This window comes from Geotrypetes seraphini, chromosome 5, assembly GCF_902459505.1.
Source record: "Geotrypetes seraphini chromosome 5, aGeoSer1.1, whole genome shotgun sequence".
NCBI lineage: Eukaryota > Metazoa > Chordata > Amphibia > Gymnophiona > Dermophiidae > Geotrypetes > Geotrypetes seraphini.
The window spans coordinates 238,549,863-238,573,995 of record NC_047088.1 but is presented as its reverse complement, the minus strand read 5'-3'; the positions used below and the strand labels follow the sequence as shown (position 1 = coordinate 238,573,995).

The following is a 24,133-nucleotide window of genomic DNA, read 5'->3' as shown; positions in this document are numbered from 1 at the left end:
TGCTGTGGGGAGGGGGGGTGGAGAAAAAGTGCTAATGATGGAAAATGGATTTATACTGTGAATGTATTGGGGTAGTTTAATGGAAGAAGAAACAAGAGCATAAAAGTACATCAAATACAGAACTTAAAAAGCAAAAAGCAATGCTGACTAGAGATTAAATATATAGGGGATACAATATACACCACATTAAAAACTGCGTTTTACATTTCTTCTAAAAAGATATCAGACATCATTCTAATTTTGCATAGCATCTTTTGCTGATCCCCAGGTCTATTTTTAGAAAAGAAACACATGGACCTTTGTGCCTTTTTAAACCTCCCAAAATATTCCATCAAAAATTACACTTGCGCCAAGCATAACTTTTCCACATACGTTTCGCTACTTATGCATTTACTTCACAATCCCCCCTTTTACTAAACCATAGCGCGATTTTTACCGCTGGCCGTGGCGGTAACAGCTCTGACGCTCGTAGGATTCCTATGAGTGTCGGAGCCGTTACTGTCATGGCAGGCACTAAAAAACGCACTATGGTTTTCTAAAAGGGGGAGGGGAATGTGAGGTTCTAGAAAACAAACTGGCAAACAGTTCACAAGTGCCAAAAGGAATAAAGACATTGGAGCAAACACAGAGATTAAAGAAGCAGGAGATTCATAAACAAATCAATTAAAAAGTGTACCCAACACAGCTGTGTTTCGTCCAGTGAGGGCTGTTTCAGGGACAAAACATACTGTTAAAACAATTAAAACCAATATATCAGACAAGTGATGAGTGAGGTGATTAAATTTGCAGACGATACGAAGATATTCAGAGTATTGAAGACGCAGGGGGATTGTGAAGATCTGCAACGCGACATAACCACGCTCGAGAAATGGGCAGCGACATGGCAAATGAGGTTCAACGTGGATAAGTGTAAGGTGATGCATGTCAGTAACAAAAATCTCACACACGAATACAAGATGTCTGGAGCAATACTTGGAGAGACCCCCCAGGAAAGAGACTTGAGAGTACTAGTCGACAAGTCAATGAAGCCGTCTGCACAATGCGCAGCGGCGGCAAAAAGGGCAAACAGAATGCTAGGAATGATTAAGAAAGGGATCACAAACAGATCGGAGAAGATTATCATGCCGCTGTACCGGGCCATGGTACGCCCTCACCTGGAATACTACATCCAGCACTGGTTGCCGTACATGAAGAAAGACACGGTACTACTCGAAAGGGTCCAGAGAAGAATGATTAAAATGGTTAAGGGGCTGGAGGAGTTGCCGTACAATGAGAGATTAGAGAAACTGGGCCTCTTCTCCCTTGAAAAGAGGAGACTGAGAAGGGACATGATAGAAACATTCAAGATAATGAAGGGAATAGGCTTAATAGATAAAGACAGGTTGTTCACTTTCTCCAAGGTGGGGAGAACGAAAGGGCACTCTCTAAAGTTGAAAGGGGCTAGATTCCATACAAACGTAAGGAAGTTCTTCTTCACCCAGAGAGTGGTGGAGAACTGGAATGCTCTTCTGGAGTCTGTTATAGGGGAAAACACCCTCCAGGGATTCAAGCCAAGGCTAGACAAGTTTCTGCTGAACCGGAATGTACACAGGTGAGGCTGGTCTCGGTTAGGGCACTGGTCTTTGACCTGGGGGCCGCTGCATGAGCGGACTGTTGAGCGCGAAAGACCACTGGTCTAACCCAGCAGCAGCAATTCTTATGTTCTTATGACATAACATGATAATATTGCAATAAATCAAATAATATTAAAACTTAACACAAATATACACATCATAATAAGACCCTCTGCTGGGTCAGACCAGGGGTCCATCATGCCCAGCAGTCTGCTCATGCGGCGGCCCATCAGGTCCAGGACCTGTATAGTAATCTCTATCTATACCCTTCTAGCCCCTTTTCCTTCAGGAAATTGGCCAATCCCTTCTTGAACTCCAAAACCTACCCTGTCCTATAACGCCATTTGTAAGCACATTCCAGGTGTCCATCAACCGTTGGGTGAAGAAGAACTTCCTAGCATTAGTTCTGAATCTGTCCCCTTTTAATTTTTCTGAATGCCCTCTCGTTCTTGTAGTTTTCAAAAGCTTGAAGAATCTGTCCCTCTCCACTTTCTCTATGCCCTTCATGATTTTGTAAGTCTCTATATCTCCAGGGAAAAGAGCCCCAGTTTCTCCAATCTTTCAGCGTATGAAAGGTTTCCCATACCTTTTTTCAAACGTGTCGCTCTCTTCTGAACCCTCTCGAGTATCGCCATATCCTTCTTTAGGTATGGCGACCAATATTAGACGCAGTATTCCAGATGCGGGCGCACCATCGCCCGATAAACGGCAGGATAACTTCTTTCATTCTGGTTGTAATACCCTTCTTGATTATACCTAGCATTCTATTCGCTTTCATAGTGGTCGCTGCGCACTGTGCTGATGGTTTCATGGTCTTGTCCATTATTACCCCCAAGTCCCTTTCTTGGGTACTCTCACTCAGTAACAGCCCTCCCATCGTGTAGCTGTACCTCGGGTTTCTGTTCCCTACGTGCAAGACTTTACATTTCTCTACATTAAACTTCATCTGCCATCTCGTCGCCCACTCCACTAGCGTGTTCAGGTCCCTTTGTAAATCTTCACAGTCTTCTTTAGTCCTAGCCCCAATAAATATCAACTAATAAATATCTGAGAGGTCTTTTTTCTAAGGTACAGTATGCACTAAAGCATCTTACTATAGGGAAAAAGCACTATAATGGGGTGCAGTCAAGCATCTCTTGGTAGTTTTGAGACTGGCGCATTCTTCCCAAGTGCTAAAAAGTACTTTTTTATTTTTTAGCACTGGGGACGTAGTTGATGATGGAGGGTAGGGGTGCTCAGCACTAACCAATTAGCACATGGTTAACGTGGTCGGCAAAATGAGCAGCAGTATTCTGAATGAATTTTGAGCAAAATTGAACGTTACACTGGCACTATTATAAATCTTATCATCACCCTTGAAGAAGCCCATCAGTGCGAAACGGGCTGGGCCTCCGTCGGGTTCTTGAGATAAGTACTTTTTCAGTATTTCACATCAGAATAAAACAAAATTCATGTGAATACTTGCCACAAAAGATGCTAGTTATACTTATGCTCATTCATAAGAAGAAAATTTCTATATAGTCATAATTAGACTTAAAGTGAAAGTAAAATTATAAAAGCATACAAAAAAATTGTTATTTAAAAAATTAAAAACCAAGGGTTTTTGACCAGTGATGATACCCACCCCGAAAAAGTTGTGACTTCATTGATCACATACAAGGGGTATTTTGAGGTCTTTTTTCCCTTGTTTATATAAAAAACGCACATTATATACCACAAGTGCTCCTACATCTCCAATTAGAGTGTAGCCATTAATTGGGGAAGTAGGAAACACGGCCATTTTACAACCATGCTAAAAGTAGCCTCAGCGCATAGGAAACCCATACACTAGTTCAGCTCAGTAAAAACGATACACATCTGGACAGTTCGGTTAAATAAAATAGATAGTTCTAAGTCTAATTGATGCTGGCATTGTCAAATTGATATAGGGACTCTGGATCATCTGTTATACTTTTGTCCTTTTATTTTTATATTTTGGAAATCAATCTGGGGACAAATAAATTTGGTTCTGGATTCAAATGTTCCGCTATCATATGTGGAACGATACTACATGGGAAACCTACATTAGATAAATATAAAAGCCGTCTTTTTATGATCATGACAGGTATAGCCATTCAATTGATTACGAGTAACTGGAAAAACCATGACAGATTAAGTTACACTTTTTGGTGGGTAAATGTGTGTATTACGTACAAATATGAAAGAATTAATGCGGAGAGCAGGGGATTTAGTAGTGTATTTAACAAAGTTTGGAGTCCATTGACTAAATTTGTGGATTTATAATAATATCTATTTATTTTATCTTTCCTTTTGTTCATTTACCTTTACACATCCATAGGGGGAGGGGGGTTGGAGGGAGGGAAATAATTGATGACATTGAGGTAACTTTTTTCCTTCAATTATATTATATATTATTTTATATTATATTTCTATTATAGGTAGGAAATTAGAAAATCTTGAATGATATATAGTTACCTGTACAGATATTAGTGCAATGTATGTAATAGCTTCTGTTATTTTATTTGTTTTGAACTGTTTTTAGATTAAAAATTTATAAAAAAAAAAAAAAGAAAGAAACTGTCCATACTGTTTTATCTACAAAGAAGGTTTATGAAATTATCCACTAATTGCAAATTACTGTAGCCTGTTTTAAAATAAGCTAGTGTAAGCAGTGTCCTAAAATATCAAAAGCCTATGACAGAAAATTGTTAACATTATTTTACCAAATCAAAAAATGATAAAATTAGCTATTGTAAAGTACATACACTAGAAGCACTTGTTATCTGTGAAGGCAGAAGAGAGGGAGAAGAAAAATCATGCACCTACATTTTGAAATTCTAATGCATGCGCACATTTTCCTCCCATACGCTCAACACACCCTTGCGAAAACCTAGGACAGGATTGTCCAAAATTGGTCCTGAAGAACCCCAGTCCAGTTGGGTTTTCAGGGTTTCCCCAATGAATTTACATGAGATCTATTTGCCTGCACTGCTTCCATTGTATGCAAATAGACTTCATGCATATTCATTTATGAAATCCTGACAGCCTGACCTGGCAAGGGCTGAGGTTGGACCAGTGGCGTACCTAGTATGTGTGACACCCATCATTTTTTGCCCCCCCCCCATCTGTACGAAAAACATGATTTTTAGTAACAAGCCACACATCACACATGAGTACCTAGGAAAAGGCAGCATCTTACATACTGCAGTGAGCAGTACAACATCAATACACCCATTGTAAAACTAAACAAGCCAGACTAGTACAGATCAATCTTACACCGTCAATCCTAACTGAAAACCATGTCTTTCGAACACACAGAACACAGAAAACACCTTCACCTAAAATGGAATATGTCATCACAAACTAACCCCTCCCCCTTTTACAAAACTGTAGTGTGGATTTTAGCCACGGTGTAACAGCTCTGACGTTCATAGAATTCTGAGCATCAGAGCTGCTACCACCACGTCTGGCGTTAAAAAACGCTCCACAGTTTTGTAAAAGGGGGGATAAAATAGAAATACATAGACAAAGGTTAAATTGAACCAGCAAGAAGCTGGACTCTGCATACAATGCAACACCACAGAAACAGTGACACATGTCTCCTAAAGCAATAAATAGAAAATTTTTGTTCTACTTTTGTCTTCTCTGGTTTCTGCTTTCCTCATCTTCTCATTCAACTCCTTCCATCCACTGTCTCTCTTCTCTCTGCATCTTCCATTTGCTCTGTTACTGTGCCTCTCCCTTTCTCTCCCCTTCCAAATTGGTCTGGCATCCATCTTCTTCCCTCTGCTCCCCCCATAGTCTGGCATCTCTATCTTCTTCCCTGCCAGCGTCTTCTCCCCACTCTCTCTTCCCCATGTCCTTTCAGCGTCCTCCCCACGTGCTTTCAGTGTCCTTCTCCCCCTCTGTCTTCCCCATGTCCTTTCAGCATCCTTCTCCCCCCACCCCGTCTTCCCATGTGCTTTCAGCGTCCTTCTCCCCCTTCTGTCTTCCCCATGTGCTTTCAGCGTCCTTCTCCCCCCCTTTGTCTTCCCCATGTGCTTTCAGCGTCCTTCTCCCCCCCCTCTGTCTTTCCCATGTGCTTTCAGCGTCCTTCTCCCCCCTCTGTCTTCCACATGTGCTTTCAGCGTCCTTCTTCCCCCTCTGTCTTCCCCATGTGCTTTCAGCGTCCTTCTCCCCCCCGTCTTCCCCATGTGCTTTCAGCGTCCTTCTCCCCCTCTGTCTTCCCCATGTGCTTTCAGCGTCCTTCTCCCCCCTCTGTTTTACCCATTTCCCTTCAGCGTCTTTTCCTCTCCACCCCATCTTTCCTCCCTTTTCTCCCTCCCTGCCCCTTACCTTCGTGGCGTTTCCTTCCCCCCATCCCCCCGGACAACAGGCCTGTTCGACAAACATCCCTGCCCTGTGGCCGACGACGTCTAAAATGCCTTCGTACAGCAGCCAGCTGCTGTATGGCAGCCATAAAGGTCGTCTCTAATGCAACATCCGGTTGCGTCAGAGATGACCTTTATGGCAGCCACATGCAACTCCAGCTGCTGTAAGAAGGTAATTTAGACTCGCGGCCACGAGGTAAGGGGCAGGGAGGGAGAAAGGGAGCTGTTTCAAATTCACCGCTGAATTTTCCGGACCTGGCTGGCTGTGCACCCCCCACTAAGCCTGCACTCGGGGCGGACCTCCCCCCCAATCCCCCTTGGTATGCCTCTGGGTTGGACATCCCTGGCCTAGAACATAAGAACATAACATAAGCCAAGTAGCCAGTCCAGTACCAGGCACATCTCAAAAACCAGATCTATTACTCATAGCTCAGTTCCAGAGAAACATAATCGATTTGTCTAGTCTACTTGACTAATGATTTTTATGGACCTTACCTCCAAGAACTTGTCCATACTATGTCAATCGCCATGAGCATATCCTCCATCCACAGGATTCACAGCTTAATTTAGTGCTGCATAAAGATTCCCTCTGCAATTTGTTTAACCTGTCCAGATTTGGAGATGGTGACTGATATAAACATTTATAAATAAAATTAATCTGGTGGATTTTAGTTTTGTGGCATGTCCTCTTGTATTAGTTTTAAAGGTTAAACAAGTATCTCTTATTCAACCATTCCACTTCCCTCTTGATTTTATAAAACTTGCATTTCATCCACTCTTGGCTATTACTTTACCCAACTGATGAACACAGACCAGTTTATCCTTTCTTCTTTACGGAGGTGTTCCATCCCCTGTATTATTTCTTTGCCTTCTCTGGACTTTTCTAGCTCTGATCAATCCTTTTTGAGACGATTGCACCATAAAACTCTACAAAGGCATCATAATATTTTGTTTTGTTCTCTATTGCTTTTTTTTTTTTAGCGATCCCTAACATTCTGTTTGACTTTTGGGCAGCTGCAGCATTCTGAGCTGGAAATTTCAACATGATATCCACAATGACTTCAGGATCTTTTTTTTCTCGGGTGATGACACTTCACATAGAACCAAGCACTGTAGCTGGGATCTGTTTTTCTTCCTTTGAGCATACTTTGTATTTGTCCAAATTCAATCCTATCTGTTCTTTAGAAGTAGCCTAATGGTTCATGCAGTGGGCTGCAATCCAAGGGAACCAGGTTTGACTTTCACTGCAGCTTCTTGTGACTCTGGGTAACTTACTTAACTCTCTGTTGCCCCAAATACAGGAACTATGACTGAGAACCTACTAATGCATGCTGGGAATAGTCCAGCGATGTCCATCTTTTTGGACACAGAGATCCCTTGCCCCTCTGAAATCGTGCCCCTCCCTGACCCCATCCAAAACATGCCCAGGCTATGCCCTTTAGCTATAAGTATTTAATGCAGTTCTATATTTGTAAAATTGGGATTTGGATACCCATGTAATATAGATGCCTAAGTGCCAGTTTTCAGATTTTTTAAAACACAAATAGAACTTCTAAAATGATGACTATAACCAATAATCATTAATTAAGTGATGGCCATAGAAATGTGTTTCTATTTTCATAATACAGCCGAACAATCAAAATAGCTACTATTTGGTGCAGTATCTTTGGTTAGTCCTATGGACAAACCATCTGGAGGATTAGAGCTTTCCCCTATCTGTCTCCAACTCTTTCCAATGAAAAAAGCATTGATTCATCTCTAGGCTTGGCGTCAAATTTCTGGTTTTAATGCCAGTGGTGGCCAATAAAATACTGTCCACCACTAGCTGAACATCGACCACTTTACTCATTAGGCAATGAAATTACAAAGGCAAAAGAAAGTGAACAAATATATTGCATCAAGGCCGATACTCTATCTAATATGCCTTTGAAAAATGGCTATTTAATTAGACATCCTGGGACAGATATTGACTACCAATATTTGATGTCGGGCTGTTTCCAGTGACCAGCATTGAATATCTGGTTTATCGCTGGCTGATTCAAATTTGGTTAGCTATGCCAATTTTTCCAGTCATGGTGGGCTTGTCATTGCCACTGGGGCTTGCACCTATCTGAGCTATGCCATCAGTAGTTTCACTACCAGCAGGGCCTCCCAAGGTGGACAGGTTTCAGCAGAGATGTCAGACTAACGATGTACCACTCATCTGGGCAGCAGCAGATGGGTAGTGTTGGAGGCAGAAGATCATGTTTGATATGACAACGGCAACAACATTGAATTTATACTGGGCAGAAGAAAGGCCCAGCAATCTAATTCTGTATTCTGCCATGAAAACTTGATGATGTTCAAAATTTAAGTGATAGCTGGTTCACTTATAATGGCCAAACACAGACCTGCCTTTTGCATGTCCCAATTTGGACTGTCAGTGCTTAAAATTGGCGAATATCATGTGATATAGCTGGCCTAGTTTAAGCTGCTAACTTCTGTCTTTGCGATTTTTCGCTGTACTCGCCACCAGCCACTACTTTGGAGTTTAAAAGAGATCTTATTATAAAGTTTGGACATATGGATTCATACACCTATGGTTTTATCAATTAACATCAAGACTCCTGAGGCAGGCCTTTTGAGGCCGAAACACGATCGTGTTGAGTCTGGTTTATTAATAAATGGATTGAGCACCATCTGATCTCCTTTGTTGTTGTTTTCGTGAACATTATAAGGAAGCCATGACCAATCTGAGCCAATGAAAATCCCTTCTTACAATAACAAAGATGTTTGATTTGTCTCAAATGAAATAAGATATTTGATTTGAAATTATTATTGCAACAAAATTAATGATTTTCATCATAGAAGTGTTGAACCTCCTTGACGGTAATGTAGTAAAGCAAGAATACTTGTTAATTGTCCTTTCCTCGTCATTGCTTTATGAAGCAAGAATAATCTTCATATCACTTGAGGTAGCAGCTTTAATGAAGGAAAAGGATCAACTTTCTCTTGAATGGCTACTGAGGCACCCTGCCTGACCACCATTTGCTTGGTAAATATCGCCATCCCTTTTCCCTATTTAAATCCTCCATTGTTGATTTGCATTTTATATTTCACTGCAGAAGCAGCCTACATGGCAAAATTTCAATGTGATCTCTAATATCAGATTCCTTTAATTATGTATTGCTTTTTGTTTCTAAGAAAACTCATTTTTTAAGTGATACAAAGCAATCTTGTAATTTGCCATTCTTCTTTTTTTTAGACTACAAAGAACAATTTACTAGGATTTGATTGCAAGGTCTACTACACGCAAGAGGTCACCAATATAAATGACACTTTACATTGTCCTTTTATCTTCTGTAGTTTGACAAGTCTAGCAGATCATATGGTTTAGAGCAGTGGTTCCCAATCCTGTCCTGGAGGACCACCAGCCAGTCAGGTTTTCAGGATAGCCCTAATGAATATGCATGGAGGAGATTTGCATGCCTTTCACCTCTATTATATGCAAATCTCTCTCATGCATAGTCATTAGGGTTATCCCAAAAACCCGACTTGGCTGGTGGTCCTCCAGGACAGGGTTGGGAAACACTGGTTTAGAGGACATAATGTGCCATGCAAAATGTTGACTATTTCACAAGCCAAGTTTGGTCCTTCTCCAGTGCCTCCTCTTAGAGTGCTACCTGATTTTGTTGCCAGTTTTCATGCTGATCCTCTGAGGGATTGGCCTCTTCTGTTTCTGCTTTTTAGCCAGGAACCTCTTGATTTTGAAGGTTCTGTGGGAAGACATAGCGAACTACCTCCACCAACACACCACAATGGCAGAGACTGAAATTCTTCTAATTTTCAGAAATCTACGTATTTCGAATACAATTCAAAAGGCAGCAGACATAAAACAATTTTAGAGACAACAGATGCTACAACACAATAAGTTTAACACAATATACTAATGCCATTATTGAGCTTCTGTGGTAAATAGGCCCTACAGCCAAAAATAATGTTTGTTAATGCCTGCTGGTGCTAACATGGTAGGATCCTTTAGTTAATCTAGCCCTAAGTCATTTCAATATAATTAGTTACACACAAACATACAAAAATGTTGGGTGCATTCTAAAAGGATGGTTTTGAATGCATGTCTTGTAACAGCAGCAGCCTTTCACCTTGCCAGCGTGGCACTATTTTGTTCACTAATCACAGCTCACAGTGATCAATGAGGTGTGATCATCAATTTGCCCTTGCCAAACTCAATCATGTTAAGCGTGAGACTGAATCGATGCCTTTGCATTGCAAGGTGATTTTCTATGGAGTCCCGTGGAAGATCAGCTCATAAGGAAAGAGTCTAGCTCTGGGCAGTAGGGTAAAGACTGATATATTCCAGGGGCCAAAGCAATGCTGAGCGATTACTAACAATAGTAAACCATGTTTTCTCTTAATTTGTTTATGAGCACCCCTTTTTTTTTTTTTTTTTTTTATTCAAAGAAAAAGTAAAAGGAGGCCTAACAAAGTAAAAAATACCTTAATATTGTGGTTCTCAGGTCTGTCCTGATACATATTTAATATATCTGATAAACCTGGACCGTACAACTGAGAAACAGAACATCCCTTTTCCTCAAAAGTAACTTCCAGTCCCTGCTAGGGTCCAATACAAAGCCCACAATCATGGTCGTCAACTGCACTTACTCCATTCCTGACCTATCCAACATGCCAATAGGATTCAATGAATAGAACAACTAAGGATTGTTTGAGATAAGCCTATGTGGAAGTAAGGGGGTCTTTGTTGGAAGGTCCAAAGGGGGCTACAGGATATGGGGTCAGAGCTTGAACTGAAGATATGTAATGAAAACTCTGCAGATTGTCATGATGCTATCCAAATACCACCAAGATCAAGGATGGAGATGGTTGTTACCTGACACCAGCAATATTCAGCACCGATATCCAAATAATGGAGGAGAACTCAACCTCTCCTAAATTATCCAGTTGTTTATCCAGGTAACAGTGCTGAATATTGCTATTAACCAGATACTCATGGCTCTGCCCATTAAACCCAGTATGATATCTGGACAGCAGTCAGCATTGGAAATTCAGGTATAGCTTCAAATGGCAGAGCTGGCATTTAGGCCCTTTGATGAGCCGTGTAATGAGCGTTGGAGCTTTTACCGCAGTGGCTGGCAATAAAAAGCACTAATGTGGCTTGTTAAAAAAGGGGGTGGGGGCTTATTTACCCCCCTTTTACAAAACCATAGTGCAATTTTTAGCAACGGCTATGGCAGTAACAGCTACGACGCTCATAGAATTCCTATGAGCACTGGAGCTGTTACTGCTATGACCGGTGCTACAAACCGTGATACAGGTTTGTAAAAGTGTGTGTAGGGGGGTGGGGGAGAAGGTTATTTATTTATTTTTTTTTTTTTTTTTTAAACCCCAAAGCATATTCTGCTTATACCAAAGAAGATTAGGGGGGGGGGGGGAACACCAAACATAATCATTACATAAAAACACAAAAAAACACCCCAATATAAAAAAACAATAAAACAAAACAATATACATATATTTCCAGTAATTACTTCATTCCTTCAGTCACTGCTTTTTAACCACTTAAAAAGCTTCTATAAAAATAGATGTTTAATAATTTTTTAAAACTCTAAAAATTATTATTCATTCTCAGTTGTCCAACCAGATGATTCCAAAGCTTCACCCCTGCCAGTGAAATGCGGACTGTGGAGCTTGAATATGGACCTGCCTGTTTCTGCATTCTTTTGTACTGTTAGTAGAACTGTAGCCTTTAGGTTTGCCACTCTTTCCACATCTCTTTTTCATAGACGGCACAAAACGTTATCCAGTCTCACTAAACGACATCTTCCCTCCTGTCCAGGATGGCCACCAGTAGATGCATATGGACTGTATGTTCCCTGGAGTTTTTTTTTTTAATGAAAGTGAAGACATGCTCCCTACTGGAGGTGCAGGCCTATGTTAGGCCTTTTTTTCTTGCGTCACACCTTATTACTTTTTGTGTGGTCTGTGAGACAGCATAAACAGAAGTCCTTTTCCCTTTCAGCCTTATCAGCTATGATCATGCTTCCCCTTCCAGGAGCTAAACTAGAGGCATCCCGCTCCACTCTGAAGAAGGAGATCAGAGGGAGCATCACCCACATGCACCTCAATTTTTTGTTCTTGTTTTACCGACTCTGATGTCCCTTGTGTTTTCTCCTAAGCTAAGTCATTTTCACAAATCCCCCTCTTTAACAAAACCGCAAAAGCGTTTTTTAGCGCCAGCTGGCATGCTAAGTACTCCGTGCTGCTCCCGACACTCATAGGCCCATCCCCATTTTACAAAACCGTGACAGCATTTTTTTAGCGCAAGCCAATGTGCTGAATGCTCTGCACTGGTCCCAAATTCTGGGAGCGTCGGGAGCGGCGCAGAGCATTCAGCGCACCGGCCTGCACTAGAAACACGCTTTTGCGGTTTTGTAAAAGGGGAGGGTGGCGTAAGTATTATGTGTTCATGAAAGATATGTCTGAAAACAGGAATGTGAAAATATGGATACAGAGTTGATCCAAGAGTATGAGGTATATACATGAGAAGTTGGGCAGGGAAGAGAATCAGGGGCCACAAGAGAAACATTTCATATCAGGCAGGCTTCAAACAATGCTACTTTGCAATAGACAAGTGCCAAAGAAAGCAGAACCAGCACTCCTATTAGGCAAATCAGGTGTTCATCTAGGCCGCCAAGAATCTAAGTGTGGCAACAAGGGACAGTTTTTAACTTTTTGATTTTTCTTCCTGCCAATGTCATTCCCACCTCTTGTGAGCTTAGTACTCACTCCAGACATATGAATCCATCTCTAGGAAAAGGTGCTAAAATAGTGGATCCAAAATATTGAGAATAGCTGATTTTTCATTTCATGGGTCCATAAAATGTCCGCAAAATGACATGTTTGAACTTTTGTAACTTTTTTTTTTTTTTCACATAAAAGATGGGGTTTGGACTGTTTTGTTTTGGGTGACATAAGAATAGCCTTACTGGGTCAGATCAACGGTCCAGTAGCCTGTACCCAACAGTGGCTAATCCAGGGCATTAGTCACCTTTTCCCAGAGATGGTCACATATCTGCTACTGCTAAGGATGACCACAAAATCAACATGGTTCGAAGACTGTGGGCAGTTAGGCACTGTTTAGTTGAAAAGCGGCTGCAGGGTGACGATGGGTCAGTGGCGGCACTGAATGCTTTCACTTTGGCTGGCTTCAGCCCCAGTGAAGCGCACCTGTGGGCAGGTGACCTGAAGCCTTTCAGATGAGGCGGGCAGGAAGCAGATTCCGCAGCAGTGCATGATAGACCACATGCAGAGGCCATAGCTATCAGTGGACCCACAAACCGGGTTGTCTACTGGCCTCCCACTCTGCTCTGCTCCAGGCAGGCACGGACTCTGCAACAATCCAGTCAGAGTGCTCGTTTTTCTCTACCAGAGAAGAGTTACCAGATTTTTGGTTGATAAAAAGAGGACACGTAGCTCTACCCTGTTCTGCCCCCCTCCCCCTGACCCTGTTCCGCTCACAGCCCTGATGCATTTCCTCCCCCCCCCCAGCTCTGGCCCACACAAACCTTGTCTCTTCAGGGCCGCATCTGCATAGATGCGATGGCATCACACGCATGTCCAGGTAAATTCAGATGTCTGGTAACCCTATACCCCAGCATATAGTGTCAAGGGAGAGAAGGATCTAGAATGTAGTTAAGAGAAATACTGAGATTTAAACTGAGAAGAGGCAAATATTGGAGACTCAGGAATTGAGGAGGGAAAATGTTGAGACTAGAAACTATTTGGTGTGGAAAAGAGTGGAAACAGCAATTAGGACTAGGAGGAGAGAGTGGGGACAAAAGGGTTGGAGGGTGGAGAACAAATGGGGGGGGAACAAGGTCATGGATTCAATATACTGCCTTTCTGTGGGTACAAAGTGGTTTACATATGCTATATACGGTGACGGGTCATAAGCGCTCCAGAGAAACGGGCGCCGACAAATTGGAGCGGACAATTGAGCGCAAGACATCAGTGCACCGCACAAAAACCTTATTTTAAAGGGCTCCGATGGGGGTGTGTGGGGGGAACCCCCCCCATACACACACACTTTACTGAATACTGTTCACACTGCCGTGTTGGGGGTGTGTGGGGAGTGTAAACCCCCACATTATACAGAAAACTTAACTTTTCCCCTAAAAAATAGGGAAAAAGTTAAGTTTCCTCTATAATGGGGGGGTTACAAACCCCCAAAACTACCCCTTAACGGCAGCCCGAACAGTATTTAGTAAAGTGGGGTGGGGTTTCCCCCCACACACCCCCATCGGAGCTCTTTAAAATAAGGTTTTTGTGCGGCACGCTAATGTCTTGCACTTAATTGTCCGCTCCAATTTGTCGGTGCATGTTTGTCCGGCGCACTTATGACTGTGAACCGCTATAAGCAGGTGCTATCTTTGTCCCTAGAAGGCTCACAACCTATGGGGTCCTTTTGCTAAGGCGCGCTAGCCGTTTTAGCACACGCTAAACGCTAACACGTCCATTATTATAGGCTATGGATGCGTTAGCGTTTAGCACATGCCTTAGTAAAAGGACCCTTATGTTATGTACTTGGAGCAATGGAGGGTTAGGCGACTTGCCCAGGGTCACAAGGAGTCGCAGTGGGGAATTGAACCCAGTTCCCCAGATTCTCAAACCACTATACTAACTACTTCTAGTAGCCTTAAAGGGATTTTACAGTCTTGCACTGACCCTGACCCAGTGGCACAGGGAGGATGAGAGGCGCCCGGGGCGGTGGCGCCCCTCCCCCACTTTCTTCCCTGCCCCCCACCTCATCTGCTCCTTCCCTGCACCCTCTTGCCACGCACCCCTTCCCTTCCCCCTGTACCTCTTTAACATTGCCAGCACGACCAGCAACCTCGACCTTGCTGCTCGGGCAAGCGTTGGCTCTTTCTCTGATGTCACTTCCTAGGAAGTGATGTCAGAGGAAGAGCCGACTCTGGCATGAGCGGCAGGTTGGGGGTTGCTGCTCATGCTGGGAAATTTAAAAAAGCACGGGGAAGAGAAGGGGGAGTGGGGGGGAGGGGAAGGAGCATGGTAGTGGGGGGGAGGGGAAGGAACGGGAGGGCAGAGGGGAGGATGGGTACCGGCGCCCCCCACCAAAGCATTGCCTGGGATGAACCGCCCTCCCCTTACTATGCCAGTGCCCTGACAATAGGCCGCAGCCACCACAGAACTGTCTCAGCAATCAGATGCAGCCCTGAGTGAGATGGCATAAAATAAAAATGACTTTAAATAGGAGTAAACTAGCTTTACAGTATCCAGAGGTGTGTTGGGGTTTCTTCTGCTCTGATTGGAATAAATGTGATTCATGAACGGGACACAAGAAGCAGAACCCCCCTCCCCCCAATAAGCTCCATTGTAACCATAGGCAGAAAGAAGACCTGAACGTGGAATGTGTGGGTGGGATTTGCCTCCTGCCTAAGATGAATGTCTTTATTTGAGTGCTTGTAATTAACATTTGGAGAATTTCATTTCTTCAGCTTTATTTTTATTGAAATTTCAAATATGCAATCAAATATAAACTTGAGCAGAAAACAGGAAAAAAATAATTAAGACAATTTGGACAAAGGAAAAAAAATGAACAAGTCAAATGCAAGAGTCCCAATAAGGCAGAGAGAGGAGAGAAAAATCAGGAGGTCCATTAATCAAGAAAAATGAATCTAAGCGCACTATAAATGGGATTCCGGAGAACCAAATACACTTCTCCCTCCGTCTTTGTGGTTTCAGCAATCGCGGTTTTCATTATTCATTGTTTTTAGCTTGCTGTCTCCATCCCCCCCCCTCCCCAATGACCTCAGCTTGCATAGAGAAAATCACTGATTCCTAACACTTTCTTCACCGTGTTTTGCCTCTCTTTCAGGAACAGGCCAGGTCTCCCACCATGTTATTCGCGATTTCACCAAATTCACGGTGATTTTTAATAGAAAACAGCGAATAACATATGAAAAAGTTATTTGCGGTTTTTCTCTATTCACGGGTCTGTTAATCCCCTATCACAGCGAATGCGGAGGGAGAAGTGTATTCAGGTTCTAATCATCTCCTGGAGGCCAGAACCACAAGAGATAAATCAATGTTCCAGTTACAACTTGATCTTTAAATGCAGACTCCAGCATCCATTAGTGCTTTCTCCGAATGGCTTGAATGTATTCATATGATTTGTCATGCTCTGACATCTGTTTACCTTTACCAGCAATGAGTTTAGAAGCCTAATCTGATACGTTTCCCCAGTGAGAATTCTAATCACTAAAGAGAGCAGTAAATTAAATTGACTAGAGTTTTCTCGATTAAGAGACTCCCAAATGAGATTGGAAAGGTGCACGCCGTAGAGTAAGGAAAATTTACCGAGGCGTTCTTTGCCTCCCACAGTTGTTTTGAAGAACTAAATGCACTTTTCGTGCACAGCTGTACTTCTTTTGTGCGTCTGTTGGCATGTGTGCTGCTATGCCATTAAATATAAGAACATAAGCAATGCCTCTGCTGGGTCAGACCTAAGGTCCATCGTGTCCAGCAGTCCGCTCACGAGGCAGCCAACAGGTCCAGGACCTGTGCAGTAATCCTCTATCTATACCCCTCTATCCCCTTTTCCAGCAGGAAATTGTCCAATCCTTTCTTGAACCCCAGTACCATACTCTGCCCTATTACGCTCTCTGGAAGCGCATTGGCTAAGGCTCTTAACATTTGCATCTCCTCTTCCTATAGGCTAAGGCTCTTTGCACCTGCATTGTGATGTCATAGAGCTTTATGGTTATAGAAACCTAGAAAAAAAGTATAATTATAAACGTATTGTAAATAATAATAGCAGCAGGGATTCATTCACACCACAATGACAAAAAGAACAATTGACAAAATCATAGAAAAAAACGGAGAAAAAATAAACCTCAATTGTGGGCTGCCGGGACTACACAAGTGCCCTAAGCCCCCCACATCATCACGGGTTTATAAAAAAAAAAACAAAAAACTCCGTACAGATATAAATCACTTTCATACATTGAAGTATAATCTCAAAAGATTTTCAAAAAGTAAGTATTTTCAAAATTTTCAAAATATTTAGTGATTTGAATGACAACGTCCAAAAACATCACGTAGCCTTACTATAAGGCTAACAGAGCACAAAAGCTGCTTAAATAAACGTAAAGTTACAGCTCCCATAGTGGCTCATTGTTTAGATTTTGAACATAAATTTGAAAATCTGAAATGTTGGGTTATTGAGAAAGTTGTTCCATCTTTAAGAAGAGGAGATATAAGGAAGTTGTTATGGCAGAAAGAACAACAATGGATAAATCGCTTACACACCATAGAACCGCAGGGTTTAAACACGGTGTATGAATGGCAACCTTTTTTGTTAGAATGCAGTTTACTTTTCATCCGAATTTTCTTTATTTTGTGTAATGTTGTATATCCTGGTGTTTAGCCTATTACACATCACGTTCTTGTGATGATGTCATGACGCCTGGCTCCTTCCTCCTTTTTGAACGAGTCGGGCGCGTCTCGCAGTTCCTGGTCCATTTTGAGAGAAGCCAGCTTTTCGTGGTGCTGCTAAGAAGCGTGGAAGTAACCTATATAACATGGATCCCCTGAAGTAGCCTGTTTTCAAGCGAAACAGAAAGCCTTTTCTGTCGGGATGAACAATAGTTTCACCTTCAGATAAGTGATAGATTTTCTTAGAGATTTTGATACTCGGGTCTTACAGCTACGCTACTTAACCGTTCTGAATTACTTACAGCTGAGCTGATTGCCATAGTATAGTGAGTTTGGGATTTAATCACTTGTTTATAAGACATTTTTGGATGTTGTCCATTTTTTCTCCCCCCTTTTCCCCCCCTCTGTGCTATTGTTGTTATACATAAACATATAGTTCTTTTCCTTTTCTTTTTATATACTAATCCCCCAAACATAATATGAGAAAATTATATATCACTGTAACAGAGACCATTAAGAAAAAATAGAGAAGGAGAACATATTTCCTTTACATTTCAACATACAACCCTACCGGGAACAGCAATATTTAAAGACACTATATGAAGAAAAAAAAAAATAATGAAATAATCAAAAAGACAGTTGTATGAGATAAAAAAAGGAAGCTAAGGTATGATCAACAATAAGAAAGAAAGAAAAAAAAAAAAAAGGATAAACATGTAGAGTCATCAAGTAATGAAGGCCACAGGAGGTGAAAAGCTGGTGTAGTCTTCCTCAGCTATCTTCAGTTCTCAGGAAGAAAGGTTAGGCATGTAATTGAAGTATAGTATAGAGTCATCAGGTGGACGACATGCCTTGTGACTGCAGGCCATCGAGGAAAGACTGGAGCTGCTCTGGGGAATCAAAATGCTGGGTGGAATTGTTAATTGTCACGATCATCCGGGCAGGGTATTGCAGTCCGTATCGTGCTCCCATTGATTTAAGGCGTACTCTCATTTCCAAAAATGACTTCCTTTTTCGAGCCGTCGTTTTCGCCAAATCCGGAACGAATAAGAATTTTTTTTCTTCAAATTTCAGATCCGATATGGACTTTGCAGCTGTTAAAATTTGTAGAGCCTGGGGATAGCGCAGTAGTTTTGCAATGATGGGTCTTGGTCTCGTGAATCCTTGTTTTAAGGAAGATGGTGTCCTGTGGGCGCGCTCGAATTGCAGAGGTAAGTCGGATGACAAATGTAGGATTTTCGGGAGTTGGTCAGCAAGAAATTTAATAAGATCTGATCCTTCCGCACATTCCTGTAGGCCAATAATTCTAATATTATTTCGCCGATTGCGATTGGAAAGATCCTCCAATTCCTGATCCAGCTTTTTAAAACGCTGCTGCAAACGTTCCTCAAATTGTGCAGAAGAAAGCGCCGCCATGTCTGCCTTAGTCTCTAGTGCCTCAACACGTGTTTTGCAAGATTCGAAGGAGACTGAGAGTGAATTAATCTCTCCACGCATCTCACAGGTTATATCATATTGTTTTGTTATGAGATCTTTTAGTGCACGAATGAGGAATCCGAGTGGTGTTTACTCACCGACTGCTTTTCTGGCGTCGGAGGATCATGTTTGGATCTTTTTGATCCCGATGTTTGTGCTAGTTGCAAATCTGTTTTATTAGATTTATTCGCTGCCATCTCAGCTATAGGAGGAGATATTTATATACTCAATCAGTGAAGTTTATCACTTGCTCCGCATCGATGTTTTAGAATCCAAGGAGGAGAGAAGAGATTATGCAGCCACCTTGTTCTCCAGCTCAATAGCGCCCCCCCATCAGAGCAATCTTCTATATATATATAAAATCGGATGTGTGTATGTATGTTCCAGCATAACTTTGAAATGCAGCAATTTCAATCAAACTTGGTATACATATTAATTACTATCTAGGAGTAAATACTGTGGGGGTGGGAAGGGGGTGACATATAAAAATAATCAAAAAAGATACATATTAGTGTCTAATCCATAGTTTTCAGGGTTGCTGAGATGAATATTGACACTCCTAATGCCGTGTAAGCCCAAGTTCAGCTCCACAGAGAGGGCCATTCTTGCTGCTAAAAATTAAGATGTCCACAAAATAAATAAATACCCGGGAAAAATAAATATCCGGACAATGCCGGGTGATCTGCTAGTAACAGTTTAAACCTCTCCTCTACCAGGCACGCTGTAAAATAATAAAGAAGAAAATTCTACTTCAATATACACATAGCAAACCTGCCATACAACAGTAGCCTTAATCGTATAATTCAAACAGAAAGAACCCAGATTTTCCTGGACATGTCCACTTTTTAGGGGACTGTCCAATGTCCAGTAGGATTTAGAAAACCCGACATTTTGTCCAGATTTTGGACAGCCCCGGCTCTTTCAGAACTCAGGGTCACATCTGGAGGGCCTCTGAACATGTGCAGATGTGGCGTATTGATGTCACACGCAAGCGCACATGCGTGTGATGTCATTGAGTTACCTCAGCGCGTGCTCAGAGGCCTTTCGGATGCAGCCCCAAGCTCCGGGAAGAAGAGAAGATGTGGTTGTGTGGGAGTGGCATTAACCACGCCTACAATGGCGTCAGGCATCGTAGAGCGCCTACTCGGACGGGATATTAGCAGCCTTTATTGAGGCACCCTTAGGCGCCTCATTTTTTTTTTTTTTTTTAAATTGCAGTTTAGTTGTTTTTTTAATCGGCGCAACTGAGCCGTTTAAAACCAATTATGTTAGGCGGTGATAGGGCGCCTACCGCTGTCTAAATTACAGTGTACTATCAAGAATTTGGGCCAAAGTCACTTGCCCAGAGTCACAAGGAGCATGCTGGGAGCAAGCACACAGCAGAGCAGCCGCTCTAACCATTAGCCAGTGCCTAACCACAGTAGTAACCGTGTGAAGAGGGTCCTGTTTGCTTCCAGTTTTTTGGCTAATTCTATTGTTATAACTCTGGACCTTCATCTCCTGGTTATCAGTGGTATGAACCGTGCCTGGGCCCTGACATTACAATAAGATATTTTCTTTCATACAAGATCTTTTTTTTTTTTTTTTAAATTTCTTTATTCAGTTTTGCATATTACAACAAATGTATCAGAAAAATTCATATGATCTTATAAATACACACTTGATTTTCCTTCATGTAACACTTTAAATACAACATATCATTCTTATATTCATATTTTATAATAATTTAAATATTATGTAATATGTAATATTAGTTTTCATACAAAATCTTGATACAGTGGCTTTAACCAGATATTATTCAGAGTGAACCCCCACCCCCCCCAAAAAAAAAAAAAACCAACCCAAAAACAAGCAAACAATAAAACAGGTCTATAAGACAAATCTGAAATAAAAATAAGGCAAATCTTGTCAGCAGCACTTAGCTTTAAAAGAAACAATAGCACCAGTACAACTGAAATATTTCTCCAGAATGTAATATGCTGCAATAAGACAAGTGTTCGTTATCCTTCAGAGCCCCTTTGTTCCACTTTTTCCTGTTGTAATTCTTTTAATAAAAAAAAATCCTCAGCAATGTAATAAAACGTGCAACCCTGAAATAGTGTTTCTCCCCTATAGGGAAATCCATTGATCTGAAGAACTTTCCTGCGGTTAGACTTCATTCCCATGGGTTTCAAAGGCAATGAAACCATTTTTCAGTTAATGACCTTACTCATCTCCTCAACCGTCACTGGGCAGCACATGTTTATTTACTGAAAAGGCTACTCACAGCTTCACTGCTGTTAGTTTTCCTGTCTAAACAGAAATGCAGTGGAGCAATGTTCCAAATAACCTGCACAGGGGCCTTCAACTGCTTCTTGACCACCTAGCACCGCTCTGTCGGTCTCGTGCTTTGAACAGTGTGAGTCTCTAGTCTCCCGAGGCCTAGCAGCTTTTCATGGTTCAAAAACCAAGACAGCTAGAGTGATGCCAAGAGATTATAATGCATTTGGCAGGCCCCACTCCCTTAGGTTAGGAACATTACTGACACATTACTGAAAAAAAAAAAAATGTAAGATTCTTTTTTTCATTGCATGATGAATGTTTCATTATGCACATTTTACACCCACATTGAGGGACTTGCAGGACAGTCATATGAGCAGAGGTAGAGATGAGAATCATACAGAAACATAAGTTGGTGTTCTTGCAATGCTCTACTAGGAAAACTTAACCATGTTTTTGACCTCTCGTTGCTTTTTTAAAAAAAAAATACCATAATGCCTATTCCAAAGTTCACTGCTTTGTGCCTAGGATCTGTGCTTGGGGAATACATATTATTGCAAATTAAATGAATGAGGGAGTCCAGAGAAGAGCGACTAAACTGATAAAGGGTATGGAAAACTTCTCATATGCTGACAGGTTGAAAAAGCTGGGGCTATTCTCCCTGGAAAAGCGGAGACTTAGGGGAGACATGATAGAAACCTTCAAAATCCTGAGGGGCATAGAAAAGGTAGACAGGGACAGATTATTCACACTGTGGGGAACCACAAGCACAAGGGGGCACTCGGAGAAATTAAAAGGGGGCAGGTTTAGAACAAACGCTAGGAAGTTCTTTTTTTACCCAGAGGGTGGTGGACACATGGAACGCGCTTCCGGAGGCGGTGATAGGCCAAAGCACGTTACAAGGCTTCAAAGAAGGTTTGGATAGGTTCCTAGAGGATAAGGGAATTGAGGGGTACAGATAGGAGTAGAGGTAGGTTATAGGAATAGTCAGGGACCACTGCACAGGTGATAGGCCTGAGGGGCCGCCGCGGGAGGGGACCACTGGGCAGGATGGACCTCTGGTCTGACCCAGCGGAGGCAACTTCTTATGCTCTTATGATGGCTGTATAGCATGCAGTAGTAAATGGGAAAAACCAGGATAGCTAAAAAACTTATAAGAACATAAGATTTGCCACTGCTGGGTCAGAACAGTGGTCCATCATGTCCAGCAGTCAGCTCACACGGCGGCCCTTAGGTCAAAGACCAGTGCCCTATTTGAATCTAGCCTTACTTGCGTATGTTCTGTTCCAGTAGGAACTTATCCAACCTTGTCTTGAATCCCTGAAGGGTGTTTTCCCTATAACAGCCTCCGGAAGAGCGTTCCAGATTTCTACCACTATCTGGGTGAAGAAGAACTTCCTTACATTTGTACGGAATCTTTTCCCTTCTAACTTTAGCGAGTGCCCTCTCAATTCTCTTCACCTTGGAGAGTGTGAACAATCCCTCTTTCTCTACTAAGTCAATTCCCTTCATATCTTGAATGTTTCGATCATGTCCCCTCTCAGTCTTCTCTTCTCAAGGGAGAAGAGACCCAGTTTCTCTAGCCTCTCGTTGTACGACAACTCTCCCAGTCCCTCAACCATTTTTGTCACTCACGAGGCATGGAGACCTTCTCGACAACAGTAGCATGTTAGGGATTCAAAAATGCTTAACAACATTTGTTTTTGCTATTCCACTCAAAATTCACCCACTAAGGACTCAATTGACGTGAGCAAAAATGTATCTTCGCGAGCAAAGGACTGAGTTGATATGAGCTACTCGTGGCAGAAATCTGCGAGGGCAGAATTCCTCACCCCCTCAGGACATATAGAATTCTGCACTTGCTGTGCAGAATTCAGTGCAGACGGGGCCGTAGAGGAGGAAGTGAACCATCGCACAGCGGGTTACTTCTTCCTCCTTAGATACGACTTCTTCCTGCTCAGATATGACTGTTTATGGGAACTGCATTCTCGCACGCACAGAATAATGAGCAAACAATTTTGTTATATTACTTTATGAGCACTTCTTATAATACACACACAGAGACGTACACACACATATCATACATAAACACTCACAAGGAGGTTGGAAATGAGCCATACTTTGCAAGCTTTCTTAACGTCTTCATCGTCACTGTATAACTACTCTGAATTTTACTCAGATAGTGGATGTCTAGCACAGCTTAAAAGGGAACACTACTCCCCCTGTATGAGCACCACTCTTAAAAAAAAAGAGGGGGTGGGGACAAAGCTTTTGAACAAAGCAGAGAAGAACTTCACCGTCAATTACTGTGCCAATTAACACCAATAAAAATTATTAAGTTAGGTGGTGGTTGGGCGCCTACCACCGCCTAACTTACTAAATCATTTAGAGAATTTGGGCCTGTATGCATGCCAGAGAATTATGTGCCCTAAAAAATCAAAATAATGCTTGACAACATCATATAACATATCGAACATAATACGGTATTCTGGAAATATATACAGGTAAGTTAGCATTTGGCTCTCAGCCCTGGCTCCCTAGTCCAGCATCTTCCTGAGGGCCATGTGAACATCAATGTTCAGCAATACTTCAACAGAAATTTTGAGGTTATTAGCAAACCATAAAATAATTTACCTAGCAACGTTTTAGGTAGGTTGGTCAAATGGCCACCAGGCTTCAACTCTGCTAGCCTCTAATTTGCTGTTGAGTTACCAAACATTAGGCTTTATGGGCCGGATTCTCTACATGGTGCAGTGAGTAGCAGCCACTTAAGAGAAGCGGCGCTGATCACGTGCCAATCACACGATTGGCACCGTTTTGAGAAGCACAACCATATCACAAAGTAGGCGACTGAAACGTAGGCTGGAGTTTTACAGTCCTACATTTCTGGGTCTTACTTTCAACGATTCATTCATAGATGCGCCTACCAGTGCCCACATCCACTCC

General features: G+C 42.1%; 1 protein-coding gene and 1 pseudogene across 1 annotated transcript in view; both read right to left on the bottom strand.

Moving 5' to 3' along the window:
• Positions 1-24,133, bottom strand: part of NCKAP5 (NCK associated protein 5) — a 1,115,675-nt gene that overhangs the window by 535,029 nt on the left and 556,513 nt on the right.
• LOC117361294 lies at positions 9,597-9,752 on the bottom strand (annotated as a pseudogene).